The sequence below is a fragment of the Anomaloglossus baeobatrachus genome, chromosome 4 (assembly GCF_048569485.1).
Source record: "Anomaloglossus baeobatrachus isolate aAnoBae1 chromosome 4, aAnoBae1.hap1, whole genome shotgun sequence".
Taxonomy (NCBI): Eukaryota; Metazoa; Chordata; class Amphibia; order Anura; family Aromobatidae; genus Anomaloglossus; species Anomaloglossus baeobatrachus.
Window position 1 is genome coordinate 34,299,611 of NC_134356.1, and position 18,211 is coordinate 34,317,821.

Below are 18,211 nucleotides of genomic sequence, written 5' to 3' on the forward strand. Positions count from 1 at the left end.
GGGGCCCATTATTCTGTATGGAGGACTATGTGGGGCCCATTATTCTGTATGGAGGGCTATGTGGGGCCCATTATTCTGTATGGAGGATTATGTGGGGCCCATTATTCTGTATGGAGGGCTATGTGGGGCCCATTATTCTGTATGGAGGATTATGTGGGGCCATTATTCTGTATGGAGGGCTATGTGGGGCCCATTATTCTGTATGGAGGGCTATGTAGGCCCATTATTCTGTATGGAGGGCTATGTGGGGTCCATTATTCTGTATGGAGGGCTATGTGGGCCCATTATTCTGTATGGAGGGCTATGTGGGGCCCATTATTCTGTATGGAAGTCTATGTGGGGCCTATTATTCTGTATGGAGGACTATGTAGGGCCCATTATTCTGTATGGAGGGCTATGTGGGGCCCATTATTCTATATGAAGGGCTATGTGGGGCCCATTATTCTATATGGAGGGCTATGTGGGGCCCATTATTCTGCATGGAGGACTATGTGGGGCCCATTATTCTGTATGGAGGGCTATGTGGGGCCCATTATTCTCTATGGAGGACTATGTGGGGGACATTTTTTTGTATGGAGGGCTATGTGGTGCCCATTAGTCTATATGGAGGGCTATGTGGGGTCCATTATTCTGTATGGAGGGCTATGTGGGCCCATTTTTCTGTATAGAGGGCTATGTGGGGCCATTATTCTGTATGGAGGACTATGTGGGGCCCATTATTCTGTATGGAGGGCTATGTGGGGCCCATTATTCTGTATGGAGGACAATGTGGGGCCCATTATTCTGTATGGAGGATTATGTGGGGCCCATTATTCTGTATGGAGGTCTATGTGGGGCCCATTATTCTGTATGGAGGATTATGTGGGGCCATTATTCTGTATGGAGGGCTATGTGGGGCCCATTATTCTGTATGGAGGGCTATGTGGGGCCTATTATTCTGTATGGAGGGCTATGTGGGGCCCATTATTCTGTATGGAGGGCTATGTGGGGCCCATTATTTTGTATGGAGGGCTATGTAGGGCCCATTATTCTGTATGGAGGGCTATGTGGGGCCCATTATTCTGTATGGAGGGCTATGTGGGGCCCATTATTCTGTAAGGAGGGCTATGTGGGGCCCATTATTCTGTATGGAGGGCTATGTGGGGCCCATTATTCTGTATGGAGGGCTATGTGGGGCCCATTATTCTGTATGGAGGACTATGTGGGGTCATTATTCTGTATGGAGGGCTGTGTGGGGCCCATTATTCTGTATGGAGGGCTATGTGGGGCCCATTATTCTGTATGGAGGGCTATGTGGGGCCCATTATTCTGTCTGGAGGGCTATGTGGGGCCCATTATTCTGTATGGAGGGCTATGTGGGGCCCATTATTCTGTATGGAGGGCTATGTGGGGCCCATTATTCTGTATGGAGGGCTGTGTGGGGCCCATTATTCTGTATGGAGGACTATGTGGGGCCCATTATTCTGTATGGAGGACTATGTGGGGCCCATTATTCTGTATGGAGGGCTATGTGGGCCCATTATTCTGTATGGAGGGCTATGTGGGGCCATTATTCTGTATGGAGGGCTATGTGGGGCCCATTTTTCTGTATGGAGGGCTATGTGGGGCCCATTATTCTGTATGGAGGATTATGTGGGGCCCATTATTCTGTATGGAGGGCTATGTGGGGCCCATTATTCTGTATGGAGGATTATGTGCGGCCATTATTCTGTATGGAGGGCTATGTGGGACCCATTGTTCTGTATGGAGGGCTATGTGGGGCCCATTATTCTGTATGGAGGATTATGTGGGGCCCATTATTCTGTATGGAGGGCTATGTGGGGCCCATTATTCTGTATGGAGGGCTATGTAGGGCCCATTATTCTGTATGGAGGGCTATGTGGGGCCCATTATTCTGTATGGAGGGCTATGTGGGGCCCATTATTCTGTAAGGAGGGCTATGTGGGGCCCATTATTCTGTATGGAGGATTATGTGGGGCCATTATTCTGTATGGAGGACTATGTGGGGCCATTATTCTGTATGGAGGGCTATGTGGGGCCCATTGTTCTGTATGGAGGGCTATGTGGGGCCCATTATTCTGTATGGAGGATTATATGGGGCCCATTATTCTGTATGGAGGGCTATGTGGGGCCCATTATTCTGTATGGAGGGCTATGTAGGGCCCATTATTCTGTATGGAGGGCTATGTGGGGCCCATTATTCTGTATGGAGGGCTATGTGGGGCCCTTTATTCTGTAAGGAGGGCTATGTGGGGCCCATTATTCTGTATGGAGGGCTATGTGGGGCCCATTATTCTGTATGGAGGGCTATGTGGGGCCCATTATTCTGTATGGAGGACTATGTGGGGTCATTATTCTGTATGGAGGGCTGTATGGGGCCCATTATTCTGTATGGAGGGCTATGTGGGGCCCATTATTCTGTATGGAGGGCTATGTGGGGCCCATTATTCTGTCTGCAGGGCTATGTGGGGCCCATTATTCTGTATGGAGGGCTATGTGGGGCCCATTATTCTGTATGGAGGGCTATGTGGGGCCCATTATTCTGTATGGAGGGCTGTGTGGGGCCCATTATTCTGTATGGAGGGCTCTGTGGGGCCCATTATTCTGTATGGAGGGCTATGTGGAACCCATTATTCTGTATGGAGGACTATGTGGGGCCCATTATTCTGTATGGAGGATTATGTGGGGCCCATTATTCTGTATGGAGGTCTATGTGGGGCCCATTATTCTGTATGGAGGATTATGTGGGGCCATTATTCTGTATGGAGGGCTATGTGGGGCCCATTATTCTGTATGAAGGGCTATGTGGGGCCCATTATTCTGTATGGAGGATTATGTGGGGCCCATTATTCTTTATGGAGGGCTATGTGGGGCCCATTATTCTGTATGGAGGATTATGTGGGGCCATTATTCTGTATGGAGGGCTATGTGGGGCCCATTGTTCTGTATGGAGGGCTATGTGGGGCCCATTATTCTGTATGGAGGATTATGTGGGGCCCATTATTCTGTATGGAGGGCTATGTGGGGCCCATTATTCTGTATGGAGGGCTATGTGGGGCCCATTATTCTGTATGGAGGATTATGTGGGGCCATTATTCTGTATGGAGGGCTATGTGGGGCCCATTATTCTGTATGGAGGGCTATGTGGGGTCCATTATTCTGAATGGAGGGCTATGTGGGCCCATTATTCTGTATGGAGGGCTATGTGGGGCCCATTATTCTGTATGGAAGTCTATGTGGGGCCTATTATTCTGTATGGAGGACTATGTAGGGCCCATTATTCTGTATGGAGGGCTATGTGGGGCCCATTATTCTATATGGAGGGCTATGTGGGGCCCATTATTCTATATGGAGGGCTATGTGGGGCCCATTATTCTGTATGGAGGACTATGTGGGGCCCATTATTCTGTATGGAGGGCTATGTGGGGCCCATTATTCTCTATGGAGGACTATGTGGGGGACATTTTTTTGTATGGAGGGCTATGTGGGGCCCATAATTCTGTATGGAGAGCTATGTGGGGCCCATAATTCTGTATGGAGAGCTATGTGGGGCCCATTATTCTGTATGGAGGGCTATGTGGGGTCCATTATTCTGTATGGAGAGCTGTGTGGGGCCCATTATTCTGTATGGAGGGCTCTGTGGGGCCCATTATTCTGTATGGAGGGCTATGTGGAGCCCATTATTCTGTATGGAGGGCTATGTGGGGCCCATTATTCTGTATGGAGGGCTATGTGGGCCCATTATTCTGTATGGAGAGCTATGTGGGGCCCATTATTCTGTATGGAGGACTATGTGGGGCCCATTATTCTGTATGGAGGATTATGTGGGGCCCATTATTCTGTATGGAGGTCTATGTGGGGCCCATTATTCTGTATGGAGGATTATGTGGGGCCATTATTCTGTATGGAGGGCTATGTGGGGCCCATTATTCTGTATGGAGGACTATGTGGGGCCCATTATTCTGTATGGAGGGCTATGTGGGGCCCATTATTCTGTATGGAGGATTATGTGGGGCCCATTATTCTGTATGGAGGGCTATGTGGGGCCCATTATTCTGTATGGAGGATTATGTGGGGCCATTATTCTGTATGGAGGGCTATGTGGGGCCCATTATTCTGTATGGAGGGCTATGTAGGCCCATTATTCTGTATGGAGGGCTATGTGGGGTCCATTATTCTGTATGGAGGGCTATGTGGGCCCATTATTCTGTATGGAGGGCTATGTGGGGCCCATTATTCTGTATGGAAGTCTATGTGGGGCCTATTATTCTGTATGGAGGACTATGTAGGGCCCATTATTCTGTATGGAGGGCTATGTGGGGCCCATTATTCTATATGAAGGGCTATGTGGGGCCCATTATTCTATATGGAGGGCTATGTGGGGCCCATTATTCTGCATGGAGGGCTATGTGGGGCCCATTATTCTCTATGGAGGACTATGTGGGGGACATTTTTTTGTATGGAGGGCTATGTGGTGCCCATTAGTCTATATGGAGGGCTATGTGGGGTCCATTATTCTGTATGGAGGGCTATGTGGGCCCATTTTTCTGTATAGAGGGCTATGTGGGGCCATTATTCTGTATGGAGGACTATGTGGGGCCCATTATTCTGTATGGAGGGCTATGTGGGGCCCATTATTCTGTATGGAGGACAATGTGGGGCCCATTATTCTGTATGGAGGATTATGTGGGGCCCATTATTCTGTATGGAGGTCTATGTGGGGCCCATTATTCTGTATGGAGGATTATGTGGGGCCATTATTCTGTATGGAGGGCTATGTGGGGCCCATTATTCTGTATGGAGGGCTATGTGGGGCCTATTATTCTGTATGGAGGGCTATGTGGGGCCCATTATTCTGTATGGAGGGCTATGTGGGGCCCATTATTTTGTATGGAGGGCTATGTAGGGCCCATTATTCTGTATGGAGGGCTATGTGGGGCCCATTATTCTGTATGGAGGGCTATGTGGGGCCCATTATTCTGTAAGGAGGGCTATGTGGGGCCCATTATTCTGTATGGAGGGCTATGTGGGGCCCATTATTCTGTATGGAGGGCTATGTGGGGCCCATTATTCTGTATGGAGGACTATGTGGGGTCATTATTCTGTATGGAGGGCTGTGTGGGGCCCATTATTCTGTATGGAGGGCTATGTGGGGCCCATTATTCTGTATGGAGGGCTATGTGGGGCCCATTATTCTGTCTGGAGGGCTATGTGGGGCCCATTATTCTGTATGGAGGGCTATGTGGGGCCCATTATTCTGTATGGAGGGCTATGTGGGGCCCATTATTCTGTATGGAGGGCTGTGTGGGGCCCATTATTCTGTATGGAGGACTATGTGGGGCCCATTATTCTGTATGGAGGACTATGTGGGGCCCATTATTCTGTATGGAGGGCTATGTGGGCCCATTATTCTGTATGGAGGGCTATGTGGGGCCATTATTCTGTATGGAGGGCTATGTGGGGCCCATTTTTCTGTATGGAGGGCTATGTGGGGCCCATTATTCTGTATGGAGGATTATGTGGGGCCCATTATTCTGTATGGAGGGCTATGTGGGGCCCATTATTCTGTATGGAGGATTATGTGCGGCCATTATTCTGTATGGAGGGCTATGTGGGACCCATTGTTCTGTATGGAGGGCTATGTGGGGCCCATTATTCTGTATGGAGGATTATGTGGGGCCCATTATTCTGTATGGAGGGCTATGTGGGGCCCATTATTCTGTATGGAGGGCTATGTAGGGCCCATTATTCTGTATGGAGGGCTATGTGGGGCCCATTATTCTGTATGGAGGGCTATGTGGGGCCCATTATTCTGTAAGGAGGGCTATGTGGGGCCCATTATTCTGTATGGAGGATTATGTGGGGCCATTATTCTGTATGGAGGACTATGTGGGGCCATTATTCTGTATGGAGGGCTATGTGGGGCCCATTGTTCTGTATGGAGGGCTATGTGGGGCCCATTATTCTGTATGGAGGATTATATGGGGCCCATTATTCTGTATGGAGGGCTATGTGGGGCCCATTATTCTGTATGGAGGGCTATGTAGGGCCCATTATTCTGTATGGAGGGCTATGTGGGGCCCATTATTCTGTATGGAGGGCTATGTGGGGCCCTTTATTCTGTAAGGAGGGCTATGTGGGGCCCATTATTCTGTATGGAGGGCTATGTGGGGCCCATTATTCTGTATGGAGGGCTATGTGGGGCCCATTATTCTGTATGGAGGACTATGTGGGGTCATTATTCTGTATGGAGGGCTGTATGGGGCCCATTATTCTGTATGGAGGGCTATGTGGGGCCCATTATTCTGTATGGAGGGCTATGTGGGGCCCATTATTCTGTCTGCAGGGCTATGTGGGGCCCATTATTCTGTATGGAGGGCTATGTGGGGCCCATTATTCTGTATGGAGGGCTATGTGGGGCCCATTATTCTGTATGGAGGGCTGTGTGGGGCCCATTATTCTGTATGGAGGACTATGTGGGGCCCATTATTCTGTATGGAGGACTATGTGGGGCCCATTATTCTGTATGGAGGGCTATGTGGGCCCATTATTCTGTATGGAGGGCTATGTGGGGTCCATTATTCTGTATGGAGAGCTATGTGGGGCCCATTATTCTGTATGGAGGGCTATGTGGGGTCCATTATTCTGTATGGAGGGCTGTGTGGGGCCCATTATTCTGTATGGAGGGCTCTGTGGGGCCCATTATTCTGTATGGAGGGCTATGTGGAACCCATTATTCTGTATGGAGGGCTATGTGGGGCCCATTATTCTGTATGGAGGGCTATGTGGGGTCCATTATTCTGTATGGAGGGCTATGTGGGGTCCATTATTCTGTATGGAGGGCTATGTGGGGTCCATTATTCTGTATGGAGAGCTGTGTGGGGCCCATTATTCTGTATGGAGGGCTCTGTGGGGCCCATTATTCTGTATGGAGGGCTATGTGGAACCCATTATTCTGTATGGAGGACTATGTGGGGCCCATTATTCTGTATGGAGGATTATGTGGGGCCCATTATTCTGTATGGAGGTCTATGTGGGGCCCATTATTCTGTATGGAGGATTATGTGGGGCCATTATTCTGTATGGAGGGCTATGTGGGGCCCATTATTCTGTATGAAGGGCTATGTGGGGCCCATTATTCTGTATGGAGGATTATGTGGGGCCATTATTCTGTATGGAGGGCTATGTGGAACCCATTATTCTGTATGGAGGGCTATGTGGGGCCCATTATTCTGTATGGAGGACTATGTGGGGCCCATTATTCTGTATGGAGGGCTATGTGGGGCCCATTATTCTGTATGGAGGGCTGTGTGGGGCCCATTATTCTGTATGGAGGGCTCTGTGGGGCCCATTATTCTGTATGGAGGGCTATGTGGAACCCATTATTCTGTATGGAGGACTATGTGGGGCCCATTATTCTGTATGGAGGATTATGTGGGGCCCATTATTCTGTATGGAGGTCTATGTGGGGCCCATTATTCTGTATGGAGGATTATGTGGGGCCATTATTCTGTATGGAGGGCTATGTGGGGCCCATTATTCTGTATGAAGGGCTATGTGGGGCCCATTATTCTGTATGGAGGATTATGTGGGGCCCATTATTCTTTATGGAGGGCTATGTGGGGCCCATTATTCTGTATGGAGGATTATGTGGGGCCATTATTCTGTATGGAGGGCTATGTGGGGCCCATTGTTCTGTATGGAGGGCTATGTGGGGCCCATTATTCTGTATGGAGGATTATGTGGGGCCCATTATTCTGTATGGAGGGCTATGTGGGGCCCATTATTCTGTATGGAGGGCTATGTGGGGCCCATTATTCTGTATGGAGGATTATGTGGGGCCATTATTCTGTATGGAGGGCTATGTGGGGCCCATTATTCTGTATGGAGGGCTATGTGGGGTCCATTATTCTGTATGGAGGGCTATGTGGGCCCATTATTCTGTATGGAGGGCTATGTGGGGCCCATTATTCTGTATGGAAGTCTATGTGGGGCCTATTATTCTGTATGGAGGACTATGTGGGGCCCATTATTCTATATGGAGGGCTATGTGGGGCCCATTATTCTATATGGAGGGCTATGTGGGGCCCATTATTCTATATGGAGGGCTATGTGGGGCCCATTATTCTATATGGAGGGCTATGTGGGGCCCATTATTCTATATGGAGGGCTATGTGGGGCCCATTATTCTATATGGAGGGCTATGTGGGGCCCATTATTCTGTATGGAGGGCTATGTGGGGCCCATTATTCTATATGGAGGGCTATGTGGGGCCCATTATTCTATATGGAGGGCTATGTGGGGCCCATTATTCTGTATGGAGGACTATGTGGGGCCCATTATTCTGTATGGAGGGCTATGTGGGGCCCATTATTCTCTATGGAGGACTATGTGGGGGACATTTTTTTGTATGGAGGGCTATGTGGGGCCCATAATTCTGTATGGAGAGCTATGTGGGGCCCATAATTCTGTATGGAGAGCTATGTGGGGCCCATTATTCTGTATGGAGGGCTATGTGGGGTCCATTATTCTGTATGGAGAGCTGTGTGGGGCCCATTATTCTGTATGGAGGGCTCTGTGGGGCCCATTATTCTGTATGGAGGGCTATGTGGAGCCCATTATTCTGTATGGAGGGCTATGTGGGGCCCATTATTCTGTATGGAGGGCTATGTGGGCCCATTATTCTGTATGGAGAGCTATGTGGGGCCCATTATTCTGTATGGAGGACTATGTGGGGCCCATTATTCTGTATGGAGGATTATGTGAGGCCCATTATTCTGTATGGAGGTCTATGTGGGGCCCATTATTCTGTATGGAGGATTATGTGGGGCCATTATTCTGTATGGAGGGCTATGTGGGGCCCATTATTCTGTATGGAGGACTATGTGGGGCCCATTATTCTGTATGGAGGGCTATGTGGGGCCCATTATTCTGTATGGAGGATTATGTGGGGCCCATTATTCTGTATGGAGGGCTATGTGGGGCCCATTATTCTGTATGGAGGATTATGTGGGGCCATTATTCTGTATGGAGGGCTATGTGGGGCCCATTATTCTGTATGGAGGGCTATGTGGGCCCATTATTCTGTATGGAGGGCTATGTGGGGTCCATTATTCTGTATGGAGGGCTATGTGGGCCCATTATTCTGTATGGAGGGCTATGTGGGGCCCATTATTCTGTATGGAAGTCTATGTGGGGCCTATTATTCTGTATGGAGGACTATGTAGGGCCCATTATTCTGTATGGAGGGCTATGTGGGGCCCATTATTCTATATGAAGGGCTATGTGGGGCCCATTATTCTATATGGAGGGCTATGTGGGGCCCATTATTCTGCATGGAGGACTATGTGGGGCCCATTATTCTGTATGGAGGGCTATGTGGGGCCCATTATTCTCTATGGAGGACTATGTGGGGGACATTTTTTTGTATGGAGGGCTATGTGGTGCCCATTAGTCTATATGGAGGGCTATGTGGGGTCCATTATTCTGTATGGAGGGCTATGTGGGCCCATTTTTCTGTATAGAGGGCTATGTGGGGCCATTATTCTGTATGGAGGACTATGTGGGGCCCATTATTCTGTATGGAGGGCTATGTGGGGCCCATTATTCTGTATGGAGGACCATGTGGGGCCCATTATTCTGTATGGAGGATTATGTGGGGCCCATTATTCTGTATGGAGGTCTATGTGGGGTCCATTATTCTGTATGGAGGATTATGTGGGGCCATTATTCTGTATGGAGGGCTATGTGGGGCCCATTATTCTGTATGGAGGGCTATGTGGGGCCCATTATTCTTTATGGAGGATTATGTGGGGCCCATTATTCTGTATGGAGGGCTATGTGGGGCCCATTATTCTATATGGAGGGCTATGTGGGGCCCATTATTCTGTATGGAGGACTATGTGGGGCCCATTATTCTGTATGGAGGGCTATGTGGGGCCCATTATTCTCTATGGAGGACTATGTGGGGGACATTTTTTTTGTATGGAGGGCTATGTGGTGCCCATTATTCTATATGGAGGGCTATGTGGGGCCATTATTCTGTATGGAGGGCTATGTGGGGCCCATTATTCTGTATGGAGGGCTATGTGGGCCCATTATTCTGTATGGAGGGCTATGTGGGGTCATTATTCTGTATGGAGGGCTATGTGGGGTCCATTATTCTGTATGGAGGGCTATGTGGGCCCATTATTCTGTATGGAGGGCTATGTGGGGCCCATTATTCTGTATGGTAGTCTATGTGGGGCCTATTATTCTGTATGGAGGACTATGTAGGGCCCATTATTCTGTATGGAGGGCTATGTGGGGCCCATTATTCTATATGGAGGGCTATGTGGGGCCCATTATTCTATATGGAGGGCTATGTGGGGCCCATTATTCTGTATGGAGGACTATGTGGGGCCCATTATTCTGTATGGAGGGCTATGTGGGGCCCATTATTCTCTATGGAGGACTATGTGGGGGACATTTTTTTTGTATGGAGGGCTATGTGGTGCCCATTATTCTATATGGAGGGCTATGTGGGGTCCATTATTCTGTATGGAGGGCTATGTGGGCCCATTTTTCTGTATAGAGAGCTATGTGGGGCCCATTATTCTATATGGAGGGCTATGTGGGGCCCATTATTCTGTATGGAGGACTATGTGGGGCCCATTATTCTGTATGGAGGGCTATGTGGGGCCCATTATTCTGTATGGAGGGCTATGTGGGGCCATTATTCTGTATGGAGGGCTATGTGGGGCCCATTATTCTGTATGGAGGGCTATGTGGGTCCCATTATTCTGTATGGAGGGCTATGTGGGGCCATTAGTCTATATGGAGGCTATGTGGGGCCATTATTCTATATGGAGGGCTATGTGGGGCCCATTATTCTGTATGGAGGACTATGTGGGGCCCATTATTCTGTATGGAGGGCTATGTGGGGCCCATTGTTCTGTATGGAGGGCTATGTGGGGCCCATTGTTCTGTATGGAGGGCTATGTGGGGTTCATTATTCTGTATGGAGGGCTATGTGGGGCCCATTATTCTGTATGGAGGGCTATGTGGGGCCCATTATTCTGTATGGAGGACTATGTGGAGCCCATTATTCTGTATGGAGAGCTACGTGGGGCCATTATTCTATATGGAGGGCTATGTGGGGCCCATTATTCTGTATGGAGGACTATGTGGTGCCCATTATTCTGTATGGAGGGCTATATGGGCCCATTATTCTGTATGGAGGGCTATGTGGGGCCCATTATTCTGTATGGAGGGCTATGTGGAGCCCATTATTCTATATGGAGTGCTATGTGGGGCCCATTATTCTGTATGGAGGACTATGTGGGGCCCATTATTCTGTATGGAGGGCTATGTGGGTCCCATTATTCTGTATGGAGGACTATGTGGGGCCCATTATTCTGTATGGAGGGCTATGTGGGGTCATTAGTCTGTATGGAGGCTATGTGGGGCCATTATTCTGTATGGAGGACTATGTGGGCCCATTTTTCTGTATGGAGGACTATGTGGGGCTATTATCTGTATGGCGGACGATGTGGGCCTCATTATTCTGTATGGAGGGCTATGTGGGGTTTATTATTCTGTATGGAGGGCTATGTGGGGTTTATTATTATGTATGGAGGGCTATGTGAGGCCCATTATTCTGTATGGAGGACTATGTGGGGCCCATTATTCTGTATGGAGGACTATGTGGGGCCATTATTCTATATGGAGGTCTATGTGGGGCCCATTATTCTGTATGGAGGGCTATGTGGGGTCCATTATTCTGTATGGAGTGCTATGTGGGGCTCATTATTCTGTATGGAGGGCTATGTGGGGCCATTATTCTGTATGGAGGACTATGTGGGGCCATTATTCTATATGGAGGGCTATGTGGGGCCCATTTTTCTGTATGGAGGGCTATGTGGGGCCCATTATTCTGTATGGAGAACTATGTGGGGACATTATTCTGTATGGAGGGCTATGTGGGGCTCATTATTCTGTATGGAGGGCTATGTGGGGCCCATTATTCTGTATGGAGGGCTATGTGGGGCCATTATTCTATATGGAGGGCTATGTGGGGCCCATTATTCTGTATGGAGGGCTATGTGGGGCCCATTATTCTGTATGGAGGGCTATGTGGGGCCCATTATTCTGTATGGAGGGCTATGTGGGGTCATTATTCTGTATGGAGGGCTATGTGGGGCACATTATTCTGTATAGAGGACTATGTGGGGCTCATTATTCTGTATGGAGGGCTATGTGGGACTTATTATTCTGTATGGAGGGCTATGTGGGGCTCATTATTCTGTATGGAGGGCTATGTGGGGCACATTATTCTGTATAGAGGACTATGTGGGGCTCATTATTCTGTATGGAGGGCTATGTGGGACTTATTATTCTGTATGGAGGGCTATGTGGGGCACATTAATCTGTATAGAGGACTATGTGGGGCTCATTATTCTGTATGGAGGGCTATGTGGGGCCCATTATTCTGTATGGAGGGCTATGTGGGGCACATTATTCTGTATAGAGGACTATGTGGGGCTCATTATTCTGTATGGAGGGCTATGTGGGACTTATTATTCTGTATGGAGGGCTATGTGGGGCTCATTATTCTGTATGGAGGGCTATGTGGGGCACATTATTCTGTATAGAGGACTATGTGGGGCTCATTATTCTGTATGGAGGGCTATGTGGGACTTATTATTCTGTATGGAGGGCTATGTGGGGCACATTAATCTGTATAGAGGACTATGTGGGGCTCATTATTCTGTATGGAGGGCTATGTGGGGCCCATTATTCTGTATGGAGGGCTATGTGGGGCACATTATTCTGTATAGAGGACTATGTGGGGCTCATTATTCTGTATGGAGGGCTATGTGGGACTTATTATTCTGTATGGAGGGCTATGTGGGGCTCATTATTCTGTATGGAGGGCTATGTGGGGCACATTATTCTGTATAGAGGACTATGTGGGGCTCATTATTCTGTATGGAGGGCTATGTGGGACTTATTATTCTGTATGGAGGGCTATGTGGGGCACATTAATCTGTATAGAGGACTATGTGGGGCTCATTATTCTGTATGGAGGGCTATGTGGGGCCCATTATTCTGTATGGAGGACTTTTTTTTTTTTTACTTTTGTATAGTTTGTATGGCACTTATTTTTTCATCTCCCCCGGAAAAGTTCCACAAAATAGTTTTCAGATTGATGCCTTAAGAGGTAGCCGGTGAGAGCGCTCAGTATTAAGGCTGCCGTTCCCTCTGAGTGAATGACAAATCTCATTTATTCTGCGCGCCGCCTGCAGCCAGCCGCACACAGCAGGAATTATGTCATGATTACTGTGGTTTTATCTGCTCCAAGTGGGAATAACCGTGACGCTCGCATTCCCTTCACTGACATATATATGTATATGTATGGTAAGAAGAAATTGCCTGCCGTGTGCTGTGTTGTCATCGCTGAGGTCATTATGTTCACTTATCAAAGTGGAAGTCAATTGAGAAGAATGGAGAAAACTATTTGCGTCGTCTGGCCAAACCGGGGGACGAACTGCACTGGATTAACTTTTTTTTTCTGATTTACAGTATAAAATAAATACAGTATATGATTCCTTTTCAAAGTCTCCCCCCCATGCTTTACACTGCAGGTCTACTTTTTCAAATGCTGTGTTTCCCCCCAAAAAAGGCATTTGGGAAATAATGTTCATATCACAAAAGGAATAAGCCTGAATAACTGGGTATTCTCATCACAGCCATTTATTGCATATGCACAGGATTTACTGTAAATGCTGCTGGGTGGCCTTTTTTTTCTTTTTAGGAAAAACGGGGTTCCCATAACAGTGTGTCATACACAGCCCATAACAGAGCGTTATCTGCAGATCCCCCATAATAGAGCATCATTCAAAGATCCCCCATAACAGAGCATCATTCACAGATTCTCCATAACAGTGCATCATCTCCAGAACCCAATAACTGTGCATATCAGTCACAGATCCCTCATAACAGTTATTCATCCACAGATACCACATAACAGAGCGTCATCCACAGATTCCCAATAATAGAGCGTCATCCACAGATCCCCCATAATAGAGCATCATCCACAGATCCCCCATAATAGAGCGTCATCCACAGATCCCCCATAATAGAGCGTCATCCCCAGATTCCCAATAATAGAGCGTCATCCACAGATCCCCCATAATAGAGCGTCATCCACAGATCCCCCATAATAAAGCGTCATCCACAGATCCCCCATAATAAAGCGTCATCCACAGATCCCCCATAACAAAGCGTCATCCACAGATTCCACATAATAGAGCGTCATCCACAGATTCCTCATAATAGAGCGTCATCCACAGATCCCCCATAATAGAGCGTCATCCACAGATCCCCCATAACAAAGCGTCATCCACAGAGTCCACATAATAGAGCGTCATCCACAGATTCCTCATAATAGAGCGTCATCCACAGATCCCCCATAATAAAGCGTCATCCACAGATCCCCCATAATAGAGCGTCATCCACAGATCCCCCATAACAAAGCGTCATCCACAGATTCCACATAATAGAGCGTCATCCACAGATTCCATATAATAGAGCGTCATCCACAGATCCCCCATAATAGAGCGTCATCCACAGATCCCCCATAATAGAGCGTCATCCACAAATTCCCCATAATGGTGCGTTATCTACAGGTCCCCATAATAGAGCGTCATCCACAGATTCTCCATAACAGAGTGTCAGCCACAGATTCCCCATAACTGTGCATCATCCACAGATCCCTCATAACAGGGATTCATCCACAGATCCCCTACAACAGAGCGTCATCCATAGATCCCCCATAATAGAGCGTCATCAACAAATTCCCCATAGTGGTGCGTCATCTACAGATCCCCATAACAGAGCGTCAGCCACAGATTCCCCATAACTGTGCGTCATCCACAGATCCCTCATAACAGGGATTCATCCACAGATCCCCTACAACAGAGCGTCATCCATAGATCCCCCATAATAGAGCGTCATCAACAAATTCCCCATAGTGGTGCGTCATCTACAGATCCCCATAACAGAGCATCATCCACAGATTCCCCATAACAGTGCATCATCCCCAGAACCCCATAACTGTGCATATCATCCACAGACCTCTCATAACAAGGATTCATCCACAGATACCCCATAACAGAGGATCATCCACAGATCTCCAATAACTGAGCATCATCCGCCGATTCCCCCATAACTCACATCCTCATATCAGTACGTCATCCACAAATCCCCCATAACAATGCATCATCTACAGATCCCCCCATAAGTGTGTTAGCCACAGAACTCCCCATAATGGTGCATCAGCCATAGATCCCCCATAACAATGAATCCATCCACAAATCCTTCATAACTGCGCATTTTCCACCGATACCCAAATAATACGGCGCCATCCGTAGATCCCCCATAACAGTGCGCCATCCACAGAACTCCCACAGAGCGTCATCTGTAGATCCTTCATAACAGTACATCATCTACAAATACCCCATAACAGCACGTCATCCACAGATTTCTCATAACAGTGCGTCATCCATAGATCCCCCATGATAGTGTATCATCCGCAGATCCCCCATGACAATGCATCATCCGAAGATCCATCATAACAGTGTGTTATCTACAGAGTGCGCCATCCATAGATCCCCCACAACAGTGCGTCATCCACAGATACCCATTGATAGTGTATTATCCGCAGATCCCTCATAACGGTGCGTCGTCCGCAGATCCCCCATAGGAGGGCGTCATCCACAGATCCCCCATAATGGAGCGTCATCCGCAGGTCCCCCATAAGATTGTGTCATCCACAGATCCCCCATAAGTGTGACATCCACAAATCCCTCATAACGGAGCATCATCTGCAAATCCCCCATAACAGAGCATTATTAACAGATCTAACATAACATGGCGTCATCCGCAGATCCTCCATAAGAGTGTGTTATCCACAAATCCCCCATTACAGTGCGTCATCCTCATATCCCCCATAACAGGGTCTTCTGGCATTGGATGTATGGTTGCTGTAGTCACAATTGGCAGTGCCGGTGAGCGCGGCCGGATCTTGCCGGATTTCCTCGGGATGGCCTTCGTGCAAGTAATGGAGACGATCAAAAGAGCATTAAGAAGTAAATAGGGATTAATAAGTCTGTGCCGTGGGCCATGTAAGATGACAGCGGCGTCCCAGGAGCCATTACTAGGGTTAATATGCAATAAATATGAAGGTTACCGGGAAAATAACAGATATCACTCCACGGTCGGACTAGTTTTGCTCGCTGTCGCCAACGCTTTTATGGGAGACGCAGACTATAGGTAAAGTTTGCATTAATTTTCTCCTGGGTTTGGTTTTTTACATTCTAATTTTCCACTAAATGAGACATCTGTTTCCGAGAAGAGGAATTTCGATGGTTTCCATGGTAACCATCATTCTGCGTATGAAATGTATTTGAATGGTTACCTCAGAATCTTCGCGTGAGAGTGTGAATATTAGTATTAGCCTTTGTGTCGCGTTTCTTCATGGCCAAATCTTAAAATATTTGTGGACGAGACGATTAATTTAGACAAAATTCGGCCCTATGGATCGAGGCAGTTCTGACAAATCGGGTCGCTGCTTTCATGTTCAAACTATGGAGTGGAAAAATGAGAGGCCATATCTGATTGGACAACGCTGATTACATTTTATTGACGTTGAGACTTTTTCTTTCTTTTTACCTCAAGATGCTACAGTAACCAACAAAAATAATGGTTGATCCCTATATATGAGACCATACAAACTTTTTTTCCAATTACAGAGTCTCCTGTAGATCTTGACCAGGTTTGCACACACTGCAGCAGGGGTTTTGGCCCACTCCTCCATACAGATCTTCTCCAGATTTTTCAGGTTTCGGGACTGTCGCTGGGGAACATTGAGTCTCACCTCCTCCAAAGATTTTCTATTGGGTTCAGGTCTGGAGAAAGGCTAAGCCAGTCCAGGACCTTGAAATGTTTCTTATGGAGCTGCTCTTTAGTTTCCCTGGCTGTGTGTATCCGGTCATTGTCATGCTGGAAGACCCAGCCCCGACCCATCTTCAAAGCTTTTACTGAGGGAAGGAGATTGCTGGCCAAAATCTCACGATACATGACCCCATCCATCCTCCATTCAATATGGTGTAGTCACCCTGTCCCCTTTGCCAAAAAACATTCCCAAAGTATGATGTTTCCACCCCTGTGCTTCACAGTTGGGATAGTGTTCTTGGTGTTGTACTCATCCTTCTTTTTCCTCCAAACATGGTGAAGGGAGTTGATATCATAAAGTTCTATTTTGATCTCATCTGACCACATGACCTTCTCCCATGGCTCCTCTGGATCATCCAGATGGTCATTGGTGAACTTCAAATGGGCTTGAGCATGTGCTGGCGTGAGCAGGAGGACCTTGCGTGCCCTACAGGATTTTATTCCATGACGGCGTAGTGTGTTACTAACTCTAATCTTTGAGACTGTGGTCCCAGCTTTCTTCAGGTGATTGACCGGTCCACACATGTAGTTCTGGGATGATTCCTGACCTCAGAATCATCCTTACCCCACAAGGTGAGATCTTGCATGGAGTCCCAGACCAAATAAGATTGACAGTCATCTTGTGTTTCTTCCATTTTCTAATAATTGCACCAACAGTTGTTGTCTTCTCACCAAGCTTCTTGCTTATTGTCCTGTAGCCCATCCTAGACCTTTGAATGTTTACAATTTGTCCCTGGTGTCCTTATTTGGTCTTGGCCATGGTGGAGAGGTTGGAGTGTGATTGATTGAGTGTGTGGACCGGTTTCTTTTAAGCAGGAGCAATTAATACAGGTAATGAGTGCAGAGGAGGAGAAAAAATACCAGGTCTGTGAGAGCAGAATTCTTGCTGGTTGGTCGGTGATCAAATACTTATTTTATGCAATAAAATGCAAATTAATTATTTCAAAACCATACAATGTGATTTTCTGGATTTATTTGGGGGGATTCTGTCTGTCAAAGTTGACGATACCTACAAAAAAATAACAGACCTCTCCATTCTTTGTAGGTTGGAAATTGGCAGAGTATCAAATACTTATTTTCCCCACTCTATATAAGACAGAAGTCGGGAGGAATTGTAGGGGGTGGACAGATATCTGCATTTGGAGCTAACGCCTATCAAACTCTTCAACCCCATAGATGCCATGGTGAAAAGAGACCATGGCAGCTAAGTGGTTAG

At 47.5% G+C, this 18,211-nt stretch overlaps 1 protein-coding gene across 2 annotated transcripts in view; it reads left to right on the forward strand.

Moving 5' to 3' along the window:
• Nucleotides 1–18,211, forward strand: part of MPPED1 (metallophosphoesterase domain containing 1) — a 96,862-nt gene that overhangs the window by 69,790 nt on the left and 8,861 nt on the right. The gene's annotated exons all lie outside the window — the stretch shown is intronic.